The sequence below is a fragment of the Protopterus annectens genome, chromosome 4.part0 (assembly GCF_019279795.1).
Source record: "Protopterus annectens isolate FY-2018-M chromosome 4.part0, PAN1.0, whole genome shotgun sequence".
Classification (NCBI taxonomy): Eukaryota; Metazoa; Chordata; order Ceratodontiformes; family Protopteridae; genus Protopterus; species Protopterus annectens.
In genome coordinates this window covers 1,415,840,416-1,415,856,257 of record NC_056733.1, presented here as the reverse complement: position 1 = coordinate 1,415,856,257, position 15,842 = coordinate 1,415,840,416, and positions in this window count along the sequence as shown.

The following is a 15,842-nucleotide window of genomic DNA, read 5'->3' as shown; positions in this document are numbered from 1 at the left end:
CCTTTTTAGTCAGGTTGGCATGCACCACTCTTTTGACTTCACACACCTAGGCCAACTGGTTCTTTGTCAGCTTGTCATAATCCTCTGCTGACATATTTGCCTGTTTTCCCTGACTAAACTAAACTAACAAAAAATAAATAAAAAATATCATAAAAAATGAAACTCTGTATGTTTACCTTGTGGTTGCTTGAGAGGGCACCCACCTTCAGTAACAACTGCCTACACGCTACAGAAGTTCAATTAATATCCTACCACTGTCAGCAATATGTTAACCCCCACTCTTGGCCAGTAATCAAGCAGCCTGAATCCTCACTGCTGACACTGGAGAGGGACGTTCACTTGGAACAAAAATGGATACACCCATATTTCCAGATGCGGCTCTCTGCATCAAGCACAATTTTCTTTAAGGGCACACAGGGAACACATTCAGTCCTGGTCCTCCAGGTCCCTACTAAGACTCTGCACTGGCACAGCTATAGAGTTGAATCCTCAGCTGAGTGTCCAAGCCAAGTCCTCCACCACTCTCTCTGTGAAACCAGTGCTCTGTGTCCCTGCTCCTGACATACACACTTTTTGACATTTTATGTGTACACACACACACACACACACACACACACACACACACACACACACACACACACACACACACACACACACACATACACATACACACACACAAATACACACACAAACACACACACACACACACACACACACACCTGTGAAAGTCTGGCACAGGTTTACTAGCTATGCCCCTCTGCCCAGACTATAAGGTAGTTAGACTGCCACCAGACACTCCAAAGCTAGCTACTCTAAGGATCTTAGAAGGGTACCCAATTATACTGAGTGACATTAATAGTAATACAAATGATAGTGTTTGACCAATGCAGTAAGGCTTTTAAGAGTGACCACAGAGTCCCCAAATATATATAAGTACTCTCAAAGTTTAAAATATTCTCTAAAGGACCAGCCGCAATGAAAAGTTTAAATATATATATATAATAATAAATAATGAAAGAACACGAAAATACTAAATATCTATTTACAATAAATACCAGAGTTTCAATCACAGGAAATATTAAAATAACACAGATGAACAGATTCACACAGATACAGAAAAACAGTGCTTAATTAATGTCACTATATTTTCCTAACTGAACTAAAGAATTACTGTTCCCTAGTTCACTTACTAGAGCAAGGCAAGATGAAGTAGGTGAGGGTGAAATCCTTGTCAGGTTCCAGAAACAGTGTATGCTGAGAATTCTCTCTCTCAGCTGATATTAAAACATCATTTTTATCCTAGATTACAAACTGACATCATATACATCTGGCCATCTGAATTCTGGTTCCCATGCTATCCACGTAGCTAGAAACTGAACCAGAATTTAGCACATATGTGTTACCATACACACAGATTGAGCTTTGATGAGATGTGTTATAGCATCTGGAAGCTATAAAACCATAAAACACTTCTACTCTCCCTACAGGAGCTAATAAACCATTCTAGACATCTAGTCTCTGGCTGCAATCAGAACTGTAAGATACAGACTTTATAGCCAGAAACAGTAAATTTAATTTCAGAATATTTTTCTAAAAGTTAGCTGGGGCTGAGATTAACATCTTCTCTTTCAGTATCTTCTGTTAAAACATATACATTTGATCAGTTACAATACAGTAAGTACCCACTGTTCATACATTTTTAACACAAGCAGCTTTACAAATACATTTTTAACACAAGCATCTGTACAAATCAGTTTCATGTACAAATATATAATAATTTACAAAATTCCAGCTAGCTATGCTGGCATATGTTGCACATCCAATATCCTACTTCTCCTGGCATCATTGTCAATACCTCACATCATCACAAAGGAAAATGATAGTGTAATGAAAGAAATAAAAAATGTAAATGGAGAAATAGAAAGAACTCAGGAAAAGATTATGAATAGTATAATACAATATGCACAAGAAATATTTAAAGAAAAAAGATGGTAGTGCAAACAACATGGAAATTTAAAAAATAACAGAAAAGACAATAAAGAGTTAGAAAAGGAGATTTCTTTAAATGACCTAGATAAAGTATTAAGATGAGTGTATATATATTTTTCTGCAGACCCTGATGGAGTGGGGTATAAAACGTATAAAAAATTAAGGAAATGGCAAAAAATATATATATTTTAATGATTTTGAATGAATGGTTAAATGAAGGTTTTATTTATAAAGAATTATGTAGTGAAATACTTAAATTCTTATGGAAGAAGGAAGATAGAAGAGAATTAATAAATCTTGAGACGAATAATATTGAATAATAATGATAATATCTATAATAAGATAATGCAAAAGAGACTTGAAACTAAAATGGAAAATATTATGGAAGATAGCATATATAATATAAGGGGAAGGATTGTCAAGAATTATTAATAATAGACAAATCGTGGGTGATATTATGATCAGAAAAGAAAAAGTAAAAATCATGATAGGAGACCTTAGTAAGGCATTTGACACAACTGGACATAAAATCTTATGTGTAATATTGAAAGAATATAATGTAACTAAGAAAGTTAGGAAATTATCCGTGTTAGCGTAAAAGTACTTGTAAATGGCTAGTTAAGCCAAGAGGTACATATGGTATAAGACAGGGATGTCTAATGAGTTGCATAATCTTTGTATTAGTTATGAATATGATAGTATTTGAAATAAATTACAAAAATGAAGGAGATGAGGTATATAACACCTGAAGGGTTAAGAATTCCATTTTGGTTAACATATGCAAATGACATTATAAAAATTGGAAAAAAACAAAATTTATGTAGAAAGAAGTAATAATTTGCAAAAATGAGTGCATGCGATAGCTTTAAATAAAGGGAATAGTAAAGGTTTATGGAATGTAATAAAGAATGGGAGTATATATTTTTACAATTAATGAAATTTCTGTGTTAGATATAAAATTTGAGAATAAAGATGTAAGTAGAATTCAATGGGAAAAAAACAATGGAAGAAATTAAGCAAACATGTCTTTTCTGGAGAACATATAAACTATCCTTCAGAAAAATAGGCTTATTTAATAAATTCAGTACTGATGAAAAAAAGCACATTTTGCAAGTGTATTTATGTTGCCAACAGTGTTTGAATGGGAATTATTGCAGATTTCTTTTTCATTTATATAAAGTTCCAGATTAAACCCAATAAAAAGAGGAGCTTTGCATGCAAATAAAAAAGAAGGAGGTTTAGGGTTAATTAACGCAGTGGTATGCACTGCATCATTAAATTCATACAAACTGTTAAAGTTAAGAAATGAAAAAGATAAGTAGTAAAACTGAATATATATAAGTATGATACATTTTGGGCTATGGTAAAAAAGTAAAATACAAAAGAAGTATATAAATGGAGAAAAAATATTTTTGTGGAAAATAAAAATTGATGATATAGAAAAAGACAGAAAAGTATTGTATAAGAATTGCATAAAAATGTAATGATAAAACATTACTATGTAAAACCATGGGAAAACCTAATAGATGAAAAAATACAAAGCAAATGGTGTAATCAGAAAGTAAATGTCAAGACTTTTTGTGGAGACTGGAAATAGATAAATTGCCAGTAAAAGCAAATATGTTGTATAAAAAGAAAAGTGATAGAATATGTTTACATTATCAAGAAACTACTACAATGAGTAAAAAGATCACACAGACAAACCAATCAGTAAAAACAGCTATATGGCAGTTCTAAATGCCCATGATATTTTTCTTTTTAAGTTGGTTATGGACAAATTCAGCCTTCTACACGAAAGGAAAGTATGTTATCTGTTATACTACTAACACTGTTTACAAAGTTTAGAGCATAAACACTAATGGCCATTTGCTAAGCAAAATAGTTGCATACTGAAAACAGACTTGGCATGAGCACCCATGAACTTCTCTTTCCTTGAAGCTGACATTCATTGAAAAATGCATTGAATGGGGCAGACCCTGAACGGATAACTGAAAGCAGCAGTATTTTAGATAATTTCCTATCAAAAAGCTTGGAGATATATTCACTTGTTAAAATGAACAACTCAAAGAATTCTCACCAGGATGCTGCCTTAAAGAAGGAACTACAACAGATGGCATCTACCCTGCAGGAGTTGTCTTTGAAGATGGATGATTTTAAACAGAACCTGGAAAATCTTAAAACAAGCAGTCAAAAACAGGCTGACGCCCTCAAGGAAATGCTACAACAACACCAGACAAGGATAACATGAATAGAGGTTTCTCTAAATGACTTAGAAAGCATACTTAAGGAAGAGGAAACACAGAAAGAATATACAGTTGTGTACACTTACCATAAATGTAGATGCTCGAATGTATTCACTGTTGCAATCATTACATTTGGGTAATCCAGCTGGCAGGTTGCCCTCAGCCAGCCTGAATTCCAAAGTCTTGGGTCCTGCATCGGCTGCTGTTACACCTTCCCTGACATCAGGTCGTCAGGGGTATAAAAGAAGCAGCCGATACCATTTTCTTCAGTTTTTCTTGCCCCAGATGTCAGGTGCCCCCAAAAAGGGTAGCCAGACTTTATATATATATATTCAGAAATACATCAATATAAATTTTACCTTCATCTATAAGCAAATACACCACATAGGTAGTATAAAACAGAGAAGGAAGGATAAGATCCAAAAGAAAAAAGGGGGAAGGCGGGTGTGTAACCTGGACTGCAACAGTGAATACACTCGAACATCTACATTTATGGTAAGTGTACACAACTGTACTATGTTCTTCGTGTTTCACTGTTGTAGTCATTACATTTGGGTACAGTCCCAAAGCTATGGTTTGGAGGCTGGAACTAGACAGCAGTAGGAGTGGCTATGAGGCCCTGCAGAACAGCAGTGGCAAAGCCTGCCCTGGATTTAGAGTAGAGTGGCAGATGATAATGCTTTGTAAAGGTGTGCACTGAACTCCAAGTAGCCGCCTCTAAAATGTCTCTGGTTGGTACTCCCCTGAGAAAGGGTGCTGAGGTGGCTGCAGCTCTGGTGGAATGAGGCCTAATGCCCTTAGGCACTGGCTTGCCATGGTGTAAGTTGCAGAAACGAATGCAGTGGCCTAACCACTTAGAAATAGTCTGCTTTGAGATAGGCCTTCCTTGTGATCCTGCAGCATATGCCACTAGTAATTGCTCTGTCTTCCTGAAAGCTTTGGTTCTGTCCAAGTAGAATCTAAACTGTCTGTGTATGTCCAAAGAATGCAAAATTCTCTCCCCTTGTTCTGTGGATTTGGGTAAAAGGTTGGCAGATGGATGGCTTGGTTAAGAGCTACACTGAACACTACTTTAGGCATAAATGTTGGGTTTGTCCTCAGGGAGACCCTGTCTGGATGAAAAATGATGAAAGGTTCCACAGCCATGAGTGCCTGTAGCTCTGAAACTCGTCTTGCAGAAGTAATTGCTAAGAGCAGAGCTGTTTTCCAAGATAAAAACTTCATATCAGCTGTAGCAGCTGGCTCAAAACTAGGCAGGGTGAGCTTTTCCAAGACATAGTTGAGGTCCCATGCAGGTATTGGTAGTCTTCTTGGGGGCCTTAAACTTTTGGATCCTCTGAGGTACTGCCTTAATAAAGGGTGAGAAAAAAGTGGTGGCTCTGTATTGTAATGAGCTGAAATGGCAGAGGCATGAATTTTAATTGATGAAAAAGATAGGCCTTTGTCCAGCATCTCAGTTAAGTATTGCAAAATCTGAGGAATATTTGGTACCGCTGTATCAGTTCCTTGTGCCTGGTTCCAGGCACAGAATCTCTTCCATTTTCCAGCATAAGACTTTCTAGTACTAGGCCTTCTGGCTTCCAGAATGACATCCATAATAGCTTTACTGAGAGGTGTTTTTTGTATGACTACATTATCTGCCATGCTGCCAAGTTTAATGTCCTGAGTTGACTGTGCATGATCTGATTGTTTTTTTGGGACAGTAGTCGAGGTATTTGAGGTAAGGTCCAAGCCGGGTATAGAGATAAGTTCCTTAGTATTGGATACCAGTACTGGCGTGGCCAGTCTGGGGCAATGTGTCATCTTTGGCTTCTCCTGTCTGACCTTTAGGAGCACCTTGGGGAGGAGAGGCAGTGGAGGAAAGGCATATACTGATAGGTTTTTCCAGCTGACAGATAGGGCGTCCACTTTCCATGCTTGTCTGTGATAAGTCCTTGTGCAGAATCTTTTTAGTTGGTAATTGAGAGGGGAAGCAAATAGATCTATGTCCAGGCATCCCCATTTCCTTGTTATCATGCTGAAGACTTGTGGATCCAGCTTCCACTCGTGGGGATCCATGAGGTTTCTGCTTAGTTCGTCTGCCAGAGTATTTTCCTTTCCTGGCAGGAATTGTGCCTGCAGATGTACTTGGTAAGTCAAAGCTGTGTCCCACAAGGTCGTGGCTAGTCTGCAAAGGGGGTAAGAATGTGTGCCCCCCTGCTTGTTTATATACCACATGACCGTGGTGTTGTCTGTCTTTATCAATAGTTGTCCTGGATGAAGTAGGTCCTTGAAGGCTGTCAGGGCATTTTGAAAAGCTAACATCTCTTTTTGATTGATATGAAGATGCATTTGGTTTGAGGACCATGTGCCCTGAATACCTTTTCCTGCCATGTGGGCTCCCCAGGCATAATTTGATGCATCCATTGTTAGTGTCTGCCTGGCTGGAGGTAATGTGAATGGCTGTCCCTTGTTCTGGTGACAAGCCTTTGCCTACCATCAAATCTCCTGTTGCAGACAGGGAATGAGAGTAATGAATGTTTCCACGCTGTGGCAGTGTTGAGTCCAAACACTTTTTAGGTACCATTGAAGTTTCCTCATATGCAGTCTTGCATATGGAATTAGTAGGATGCAGGATGCCATGAAGCCCAAAGCCTGCAGAATTTTTCTTGCAGATAACTGGGCCTTTGTTGCCAACATTTTGAAATAAGTAGTCAGTTGCCTTTGTTTGTCTGGTGTGAGATAAGCCGTCTGGGCAGTTGTATTCAAGCTTGCACCCTGGAATGTTATCTTATGATTAGGGCCTAGGCAAGGAATACAGTAAGAATGAAAATCCTTATGAGGTATTTGCTTTCCACAAGAAATACAATTATTAACTTTTTCTGACATTGGTCTGGAGCAAGAAAAAAGTTTCCCCAATGGGGTACTTTGCTTTATTGAAGACTTCGGATCTGAAACTCAAACACAAAAATCTCAGGAGTCGGACGACCGGCACTTGCGAACTGCTTCTGCTTCGGGCACCGCATGGCAAGAAAGACTGAAGAAAATGGCGTCGAATGCTTCTTTTATACCCCTGATGACCTGACGTCAGGGAAGGGGTGATAGCAGCTGATGCAGGACACAAGACTTTGGAATTCAGGCTGGCTGAGGGCAACCTGCCAGCAGGATTACCCAAATGTAATGACTGCAACAGTGAAACACGAAGAACATCTGCTTCTTAAACAAAACACTTGGTTGGTTAATAAAGTAGATGACTTGGAAAATAGGGAGATGAGAAATAACATCAGGATTTTTTGATTACCTGAAAACACAGAAGGTGAGGATATTATTTCCTTTTTATCAAGCTGGATCCCTGACTTTTTAAATTTAAAAGAAGGACTTTCCTTTCGCATTGAAAGGGCACACAGAGCTCTTGGGAAAACTGCCACTAACTCAAACTCTCCTCCTAGGTCAATAATTATAAAATTTCTTTCATACGTGGACAAGGAACTGATTTTAAGATCTGCTTTGAGGAAGGCACCTCTAAAATATAAACAGAGCCTGATAAAATTTGATAACGACTATTCATCTAGAATAATGGAACAAAGGAAAAAAGTGTGGCCAATGATAAAGTTTCTGAAACAAAATAACATCAAGGTACAACTTGCATATCCAGTTAAGATAAGAATACTGTATGCCAACGAGATGAAGACTTTTATTGACTTAGAGGAAGCCTCTTCATTTATTAAAACTAATAATGTGATTACTTTACCAGAAGATATGGATTGGATGTCACCCTCTCTAAAGAGAACAAAAGAAACAAATGTCTGGACAGATGTCAAAAAGAAGAAGCAAAAGACTGATAATGTTACAGCTAAATCTCTCAAAGCATCTACTATGATATGAATTGTTTTAACATTACTTTAAAGGACCAATTTTACTGCTTGGAATTTTAAAACAAAGGTAACTAACTACTGGAATCTTTATCTATATTTTTTGAAAATAGATGACACATGAGAGTTTTCACATTACCTTAGGTATGTAAAACAGGGTATTTTTCTTTCACAGCAGGAGGGTTATATAGCACATACAATATTTCTACTGTAAATCAACATACATAGTATGTGTGTATTTTCTCTTAATTTTCTCTTTTTTTTCTCTCTTCTCTCTTTTCCTCATTAATTATTTTAACTGCATCTTGTCTCCCTTTCTAAATTCTTTCCTATTTACTATACTATTTATTTTATTTATTTATTTGCAGTTGGTTTACCAGGATAGTCCATTAGGCCAATAAGAACCCATTTTCAATGGAGTCCTGGGGAGAAAAGCTCCAAAATATGAAGTTATGTACCTACCATAACGTTCCATGTTAGTTGTCTTCTTCTCGCCTTCTTTCTTGCTGGTTGAGTTCGGAGCCAATCCTCGGCTCCGACTCAGCCATCTTCTAAAGCTCAAGAGCTATTTACTGGCTCGCGGCCTCCCCATATCCCACAATGCCTGGCGCTAGATCCCCAGATCTCATTTGGTAGACCTAATTACAGACAAATATAAGGACACCTGTCCTAACAGCATATGTTTGGCTACAGAGCTAAAAGGTTGAGGGAACAAACCAGATAAGACCCAGCCAGCTAAAAGGAACTCAGAGGGCAACTCTTCTCGGTCTATTAGGATAGGGGGATGGAGGGTGGGACGCAAGAAAGAAGGCGAGAAGAAGACAACTAACATGGAACGTTATGGTAGATACATAACTTCTTAATGTTAAGTTGTCTATCACGCCTTCATTCTTGCTGGTTGGGACAGCGTCCCTAGCACCTCAGTCCTGGGTGGCTCATCAGAACAGACTCTTCAGCACAGTGGAACCAAAATCAGCTCTACTCCTAGAGGCCACATCCAACTTATAATGAGAAATAAAAGTATGGGGAGTGGCCCATGTAGCTGTCGCACAAATGGCTTCCATTGGTAATCTTGCCTGAAAAGCTACAAAAGTAGCTAAAGCCCTAGTAGAGTGGCCTTTTGGTTTAGCAGGGAGCTGTTTGTTCCTCAATTAATAAATCAAAGTAATAATAGAAGTCAACCACCTAGCTAGAATTACTTTAGACACTGGTAGACCTTGTTTACCTTGAGCATAGGACAGGAAGAGCTGATCTGATTTTCTAATTTGTTTAGTCCTATGCAAGTAGAAACGTAATTGTCTATGAACATCCAACTGATGTAATTTATGTTCAGCTTTATTGGAATAATTTGGGAAGAAGACTGGAATATCAATGGACTGATTCAGATTACTCTCAGAAGGGACCTTAGGAAGGAAGGAGGGATTAGTCCTGAGTGAAACTCTGTCATTATGGAAAACTAAATAAGGAGGGTGAACACAAAGGGCCTGGAGTTCGGAAACTCTTCTGGCTGAGGTAATTGCCACAAGAAAGAGGGTTTTCCAAGAAAGAAACTTTAAGGAACATGAAGCTGCGGGTTCAAAGGGAGGCAATATTAGGAAAGCTAAGATCAAATTAAGATCCCACGGAGGTGGGGGATCTCTTACTGGGGGCCTGAGCAAAGTAGACCTTTGAGAAAAGCTTTGCAAAGCTTATGGGACATGATACTAGCTTCAGATGTATGAAAATTTGAAATTGTGGCTAACTTGAACTCTAATGGTGGCAGAAGAGGACCCAGCCTGAAAAAGTTCCGCTAAGAAATCTAAAACGTGGTGGACCGGGGCTGAAAAGGGATCTATGTTTTTTAGGCTCTGCCCAGCAAGAGAAACGTTTCCACTTACTAGCATAAGTTTTTCTGGTGGTAGATTTGTGCGAAGATAATGTCCGGAAGCCTGGCTAAGGTTGGAAGTGGAGCAACCAAGCAGTGAGGTTGAGAGATTGCAGGGATTGGTGCAGCCCGCCCGACTGATGGATCAGGAGGTCTGGTACTGGGTCCAGGGTCCAGGGCTGCTCCAGGAGGTGATGATGCAGGAATGGAAACCAAATTTGTCGAGGCCAGTAGGGGGCAATGAGGATCATCTTGCATCCCAGTATGGTAGCTTTCTGTATTAGTTTGGGAATCGGGAAATGGAGGGAATGCATAAAGAAGTCCCTGAGGCCAATCATGGATTAGAGTGTCTCTGAGAGGGTATCCAGGAAGAGGGAGGAGAGAAAAGAAACTGTCGCACTTGCTGTTGAAGGGGGTGGCAAAAAGGTCGCAGCAAGGCTGACCCCATTTGTGGAAGATTTGGTCCGCCACTGTCTGATTGAGAGACCATTCATGAGGCATGAGAATTGCTCTGTTCAGCCTGTCCACTATAACGTTGGACTTCCCAGGGATGTGATTGCTATCAGAAACTACTGGGAAGAGATCACCCATTGCCAGAGTCTGAGTGCTTCTCGACATAGGGGGTAGGACTTGGTTCCACCCTGCTTGTTGATGTACCACACTACCGACATATTGTCTGTCTGAATTGCAATGGTCCCGGTGGGAAGAGAGTTCTGAAGAGTTTGCAATGCTAAAAGCACAACTCTCATCTCCAAGACATTGATATGCAGATGGTACTCGTGGGGTTGCCATGTGCCTTGGACTGTTCTGCCCTGAAAGTGCCCCTCCCACCCGATCAGGGAGGCATCCATGGTCACTGTGGCTACTGGAGGAGGAAAAACAAATGGTCTGCCCTGGGGTACTGATGGGGAAACCATCCACCAAGCAAGCTGGTCTTTGCATGTCTGTGTAATCATAATCATGTGAGACATTGGAAGTTGTAGAAATGACCATTGGGTGAAAAGCAACCACTGAAGAATCCTCATATGAAAACGAGCCAAGGGGTCTAGTATGATCGCTGCTGCCATGAGGCCCAATGTCTTTAGGATGAATCTGGCCTGAATTTTCTTACATCCTAATAACACCTGTACATGTCGGCGAATATCTAATACTCTATGTAACGGAAGTCTCGCTGACATGTCTTTTGTACTTAAACTTGTGCCTATAAAGGTTATAGACTGACAAGGCGACAATGCAGACTTTTCAAAATTTATTGTGATACCTAGCTTAGAGCAAGTTTGGATGGTGTAGTTCCTGGCTAGTAGCAGCTGATGTCTGGTGGTAGCAGTAAGGAGCCAGTCGTCCAGATAGGGAAACACCTGGAATCCTTGCCGTCTCAGGTGAAAGGTAACTACTGCCATACATTTGGTGAACATCCTGGGGGCTGTGGTGAGACCAAAGGGCAGAGCTCAGAACTGATAATGACTGGCTCCCAGCCGGAAGCGGAGGAATCTTCTGGAGCACCTGTCCATTTTGATATGGTAGTACACATCTTGAAGATCTATGGAGCACATCCAATTGTCCTGACCCAAAAAGAGTAGAATGGACTGAAGTGTGACCATCCAGAACTTCGTTCTTTGTACAGACCTGTTTAGTCTGCTGAGATCCAAAATGGGTCTCCAGTCCCCTGTCTTTTTTGGTACCAAAAAGAACCTTGAGTAAATTCCGGATCCTTGCTGGTCTGCTGGGACTCATTGGATGGCTCTTTTTTGTAGCAGTTTTGAGATCTCTTGGACTGGGCGGAACATCTGGAAGGGATTTGTTTGACCTTAAGGGGGTATGAATGAAGGGAATTTTGTAACCTCTGGATATGATAGACTGTACCCATCTGTCTTGAGTTATGTCTTGCCAGGCTTTTGGGTACAGTGATAATCTTCCCCCGACTGCCTCCGAAGGTGGGCAGCTGGGCAGCCCCACAGGGATGCTGAAAGGGCTTGTCAGAGAAGGAATCTCTGCTGCCCTGATTTTGTGGGCCCCCTCTGCCTCGAGGGCAGTGTCTATTGTTATTCCCTCCTCTGTCCCTGGAAGGAAACTCACCACGTGTGTCAGGCATGGCTCCCTGGGGTTTCTGGAACCACATTTTGCCACTTTTCTGACCTTTGGGGTACGGTCTAGAAGGAATGGAAAAATGGACTCCCACAGCAGAGAGAGTCTTGCCTTCCTGCTCACACCTGGTAAGGGTATCCTTCACCTGTGGTCCAAAAAGAGCAGAACCATCAAAAGGGGTATTGGTGAAAGATGCCTTATAGGGGTCCGCAAAGTTACATAACCGCATCCAAGCGTGCCTTCTCAAGGCCACACCTGTGCCTGCGGCTCTACTCGCCCCATCGGCCGCATAAGAAATGAGTCGCATGGAGGAGTTCACTATCGAATTAAGAGTCACCAGTTGGGAGGTAATCTTATCCTGGGCCCCCGCAGCTGATGGATCTTGAAGGGTATCTCCTAGCTCCTTAAGGAGATCCCTTTGAAGGCATGTAAAATAGCACAAATAGTTCAGCGACCGCATGGAAAAGGTCACTGAGGAAAACATCCGCTTCCCATATCTGTCCATCATCCTAGACTCCTTATTAGGGGAATGGACGGACGAAGAAGTCTCAGCAAACTCCTTTTTTGTGGCTGCTGCTACCACCATAGCATCAACAGGGACACCCTTTGTCAAAAATTGCTTGTCTTGTGGTGCTGTGATAAATTTCATGGGCCTTCAGGGAGTTGGTTCCACTGTGTCTGGGGCTGACCATGCCTTTCGAGCCACCACTGCCATCAGTGGATCGAAAGGCGGAGGCACCCAGGAGGTGGAGGGGCGAGAACCAAATGCATCCATATATACCGACTCATCCTCAGAAGAGTTAAGGGTAGTCCAGTTTCCCCTCTGCCTAAGCATCTGAAGGATGTCTGAGAAGGAGACATCTTCAGAGGGGGACCTCGGGGACCCTTCCAAATCCTCTAAGTCAGTATCCAAAGTGACAGACTCAGGAAAGTCAACATGCTTCCTCTTACATTTCTTCTTTAGAGGGGGCTCCTCTGAATGATCAGGGGAGGCCTCGAAAGAGGAGGACATGCCCACTGGGGCGACCTGGAGTGCTTGTTCTCCTCATTGGGGTCTGGAGGAGAGGCAGAGGCAGATGCAGGTACCATGAGGGGAGGAGCCAAAAAGGCTGATTGTGGGGCTGACTGAGGGGCCAGCACACTCCTCATGACCTCGAAGGCACCCCTTCCTGGCAGAGAAGAAGGCTCAGGCTCCGAAGAGACCGGAACCCTCCCCGGCACCAAGAGGGATGGCTCCGAGGCCTATGTAGGAGCCAAGCTCATCTGCGCCGAAGCTCCGAGAGGGAGAACGGGGTCGGACAAGAGTCTGATGCCATTCACCCCCTCGGAACTGACGAGGGAGTCTCGATGCCCAGATCCCTCCAAGGATGGCATCATGGAAGTAATCGGAGCCGAAGGAACCGAAAGGGTAGGTATCGGCGCCGATGGTTCCATAATCCGAACCCCAACCAGCTCCAGCTCTGAACTCAAGGGGTGAGTCAAAGGAGGAACTACTGTAGAGATGGGCAGAGCCGAACCCTGATGAGGGGGGCTGGATAGCATTTTAGCCAGGGCCTGCAATTTCAGAAGTCTGCTCACCACTCTCTCCAAGTCATGGTCAGACAGTCTCGAAGACCAAGAAGAGTGAGATCGGTGACTTCGCTCCGACTGTAACAGAGGCGACCCCAGAGCCGAGTGAATCAACTCTAGGGATGGGGACCTAGAACGCTTTCGGCTCCCTGAAGGTTCTGACACCAGGATCGGAGCCGACTTAGAGGCAGGTACTTCGGTTCCAGCCAGAACCGAAGTCGAAGCAGATGCCACACCCGATGACGGCTCCGAGCTGGGAGCCGATGGCTTCGATGGCTTGGAGGGTTTCCCTGGCTGAGTCTTAGCAGGTGACCCTTCAGGTTTTAGTAATCCTCTAAGGATTAACTTATTCCTACGCTCCTGCAGGACTCTTGGACTAAAGGCGTGACACACCGAACAAGAGTCTTGCAGGTGTAGGGCGACTAAGCAGTAGACACAAGAAGTGTGACCATCTGTCAGAGACATTTTCTGACAGCATGAGTCACACTTCTTGAATCCCAATACATTAGTATCTTTGGACATCCTGTTAAAAGAAAAATCACAGGAAAAAAAGGGCAACAGTACAACAGTAGGTAACAAGTATAAAGAACCGTACACACAAAAAAAAAAACAGTTACCACACCTTAACAACACACACATACACTATAACTATAATATATATATGCATATATATATATATATATATATATATATATATATATATATATATATATACTATAAAAAGTAAAGTACTACAACTATTTCTACCTGAAAACACTACAAAAGGTATTTTAGAGAACAAGGGTTAGCCTCTAACTAAAACGGCTACCTTGAAGAGAGAAAAAGAGAGGGGGGGGGGACTCTCTAACAGTAAAAATGAGTTTTCTAAGGGGATGGGAATGATCTAAAACTACACAGAGACAAAAAGTATTAAACTACTATAATAAGAACTAAACGCTAACTATTTATATGAAAAATTTTTATATAAAACCTATCAAAAGACAAAATACAACCTGAGCCAGCAAAAGCAACCTCGTAGCAGAAGCGGCAAATGAGATCTGGGGATCTAGCGCCAGGCATTGTGGGATATGGGGAGGCCTCGAGCCAGTAAATAGCTCTCGAGCTTTAGAAGATGGCCGAGTCGGAGCCGAGGATCGGCTCCGAACCCAACCAGCAAGAATGAAGGTGAGATAGACAACTTAACATCAAAGGTTACAAAAAGATTACAGCAGTTTACAATTTCAATCATTTGTAGGTTAAAGACAAAGCTTTAAAACAGTGGTAACAAAAAGATTACAGCAGTTTACAATTTCAGTCATTTGTGGGTTCAAGACAAAACAAAAATTAAGCAGTTACAATGCAATTTTAGGTTATACTAATATAGTCTGTATATATTTAATAACTCACTATCTATACATAGATAAATAATAGGCTAAAATAATCTAGTTTTAAGGTAGACTAATTGGAATAGTGAACTTAATTAATTGTTATTACAATATTTATTAGATTAATGATGGTCACTGTTATGCTTATTGGGATTGGGGACATGTTCGTGATTAACTCTGAAATGTTCCATTCATGTACATATGCCCTTTGAATTATTTCCTTTTAGTATTAACAAATACATAACAAAAAGGAGGGAAAATTGTACTGTTGGTTAAGAGAAGTAAAGCTTTCTTCGCATTCTATCTGCGATGCCATAGCAACAGTAAACAGTTGCTGCAGTTTCTAAGGACACTGTGAATCTGCGAAGTGCATTTAGCCTCAAAGATAACAAATAATAAGAAAAAGTAATGTTGTTTAGTTATTAAAATGAAAAACAACCTAAATAAGGTAAAATAAATACATAATAGGATTATTTGTAAATATTTTATGATTTATCCTCACAGGATTACATATTCCTGGAAACACAACTGGAATGTTCCCAAACTACATGTGCACAGAAATGTAGCTGCTTGATTATTAATAAGTATTATTCAGTTTAACATGCTGATTTCACAAGCTGTCTGTACTGTAAACGTTATATTTTATATGTTACTTGAAACTGTCAGTCTCTAGAGCATATGAAAAGATACATATTACTTTTTGCAACATGTTATCTTTGCAGTTACCTCACACTCTGTACAAACTCACTTGGTAACTGATAGCTATTCATTTAAAATATCAGTTTAAATATTAAATGCGCCCTTGAAAAGCTATTGACATTTTGACAAAATATAATCTGAACTGTAAAATGAATGACTTGAAAGAAGTGAAGTAATG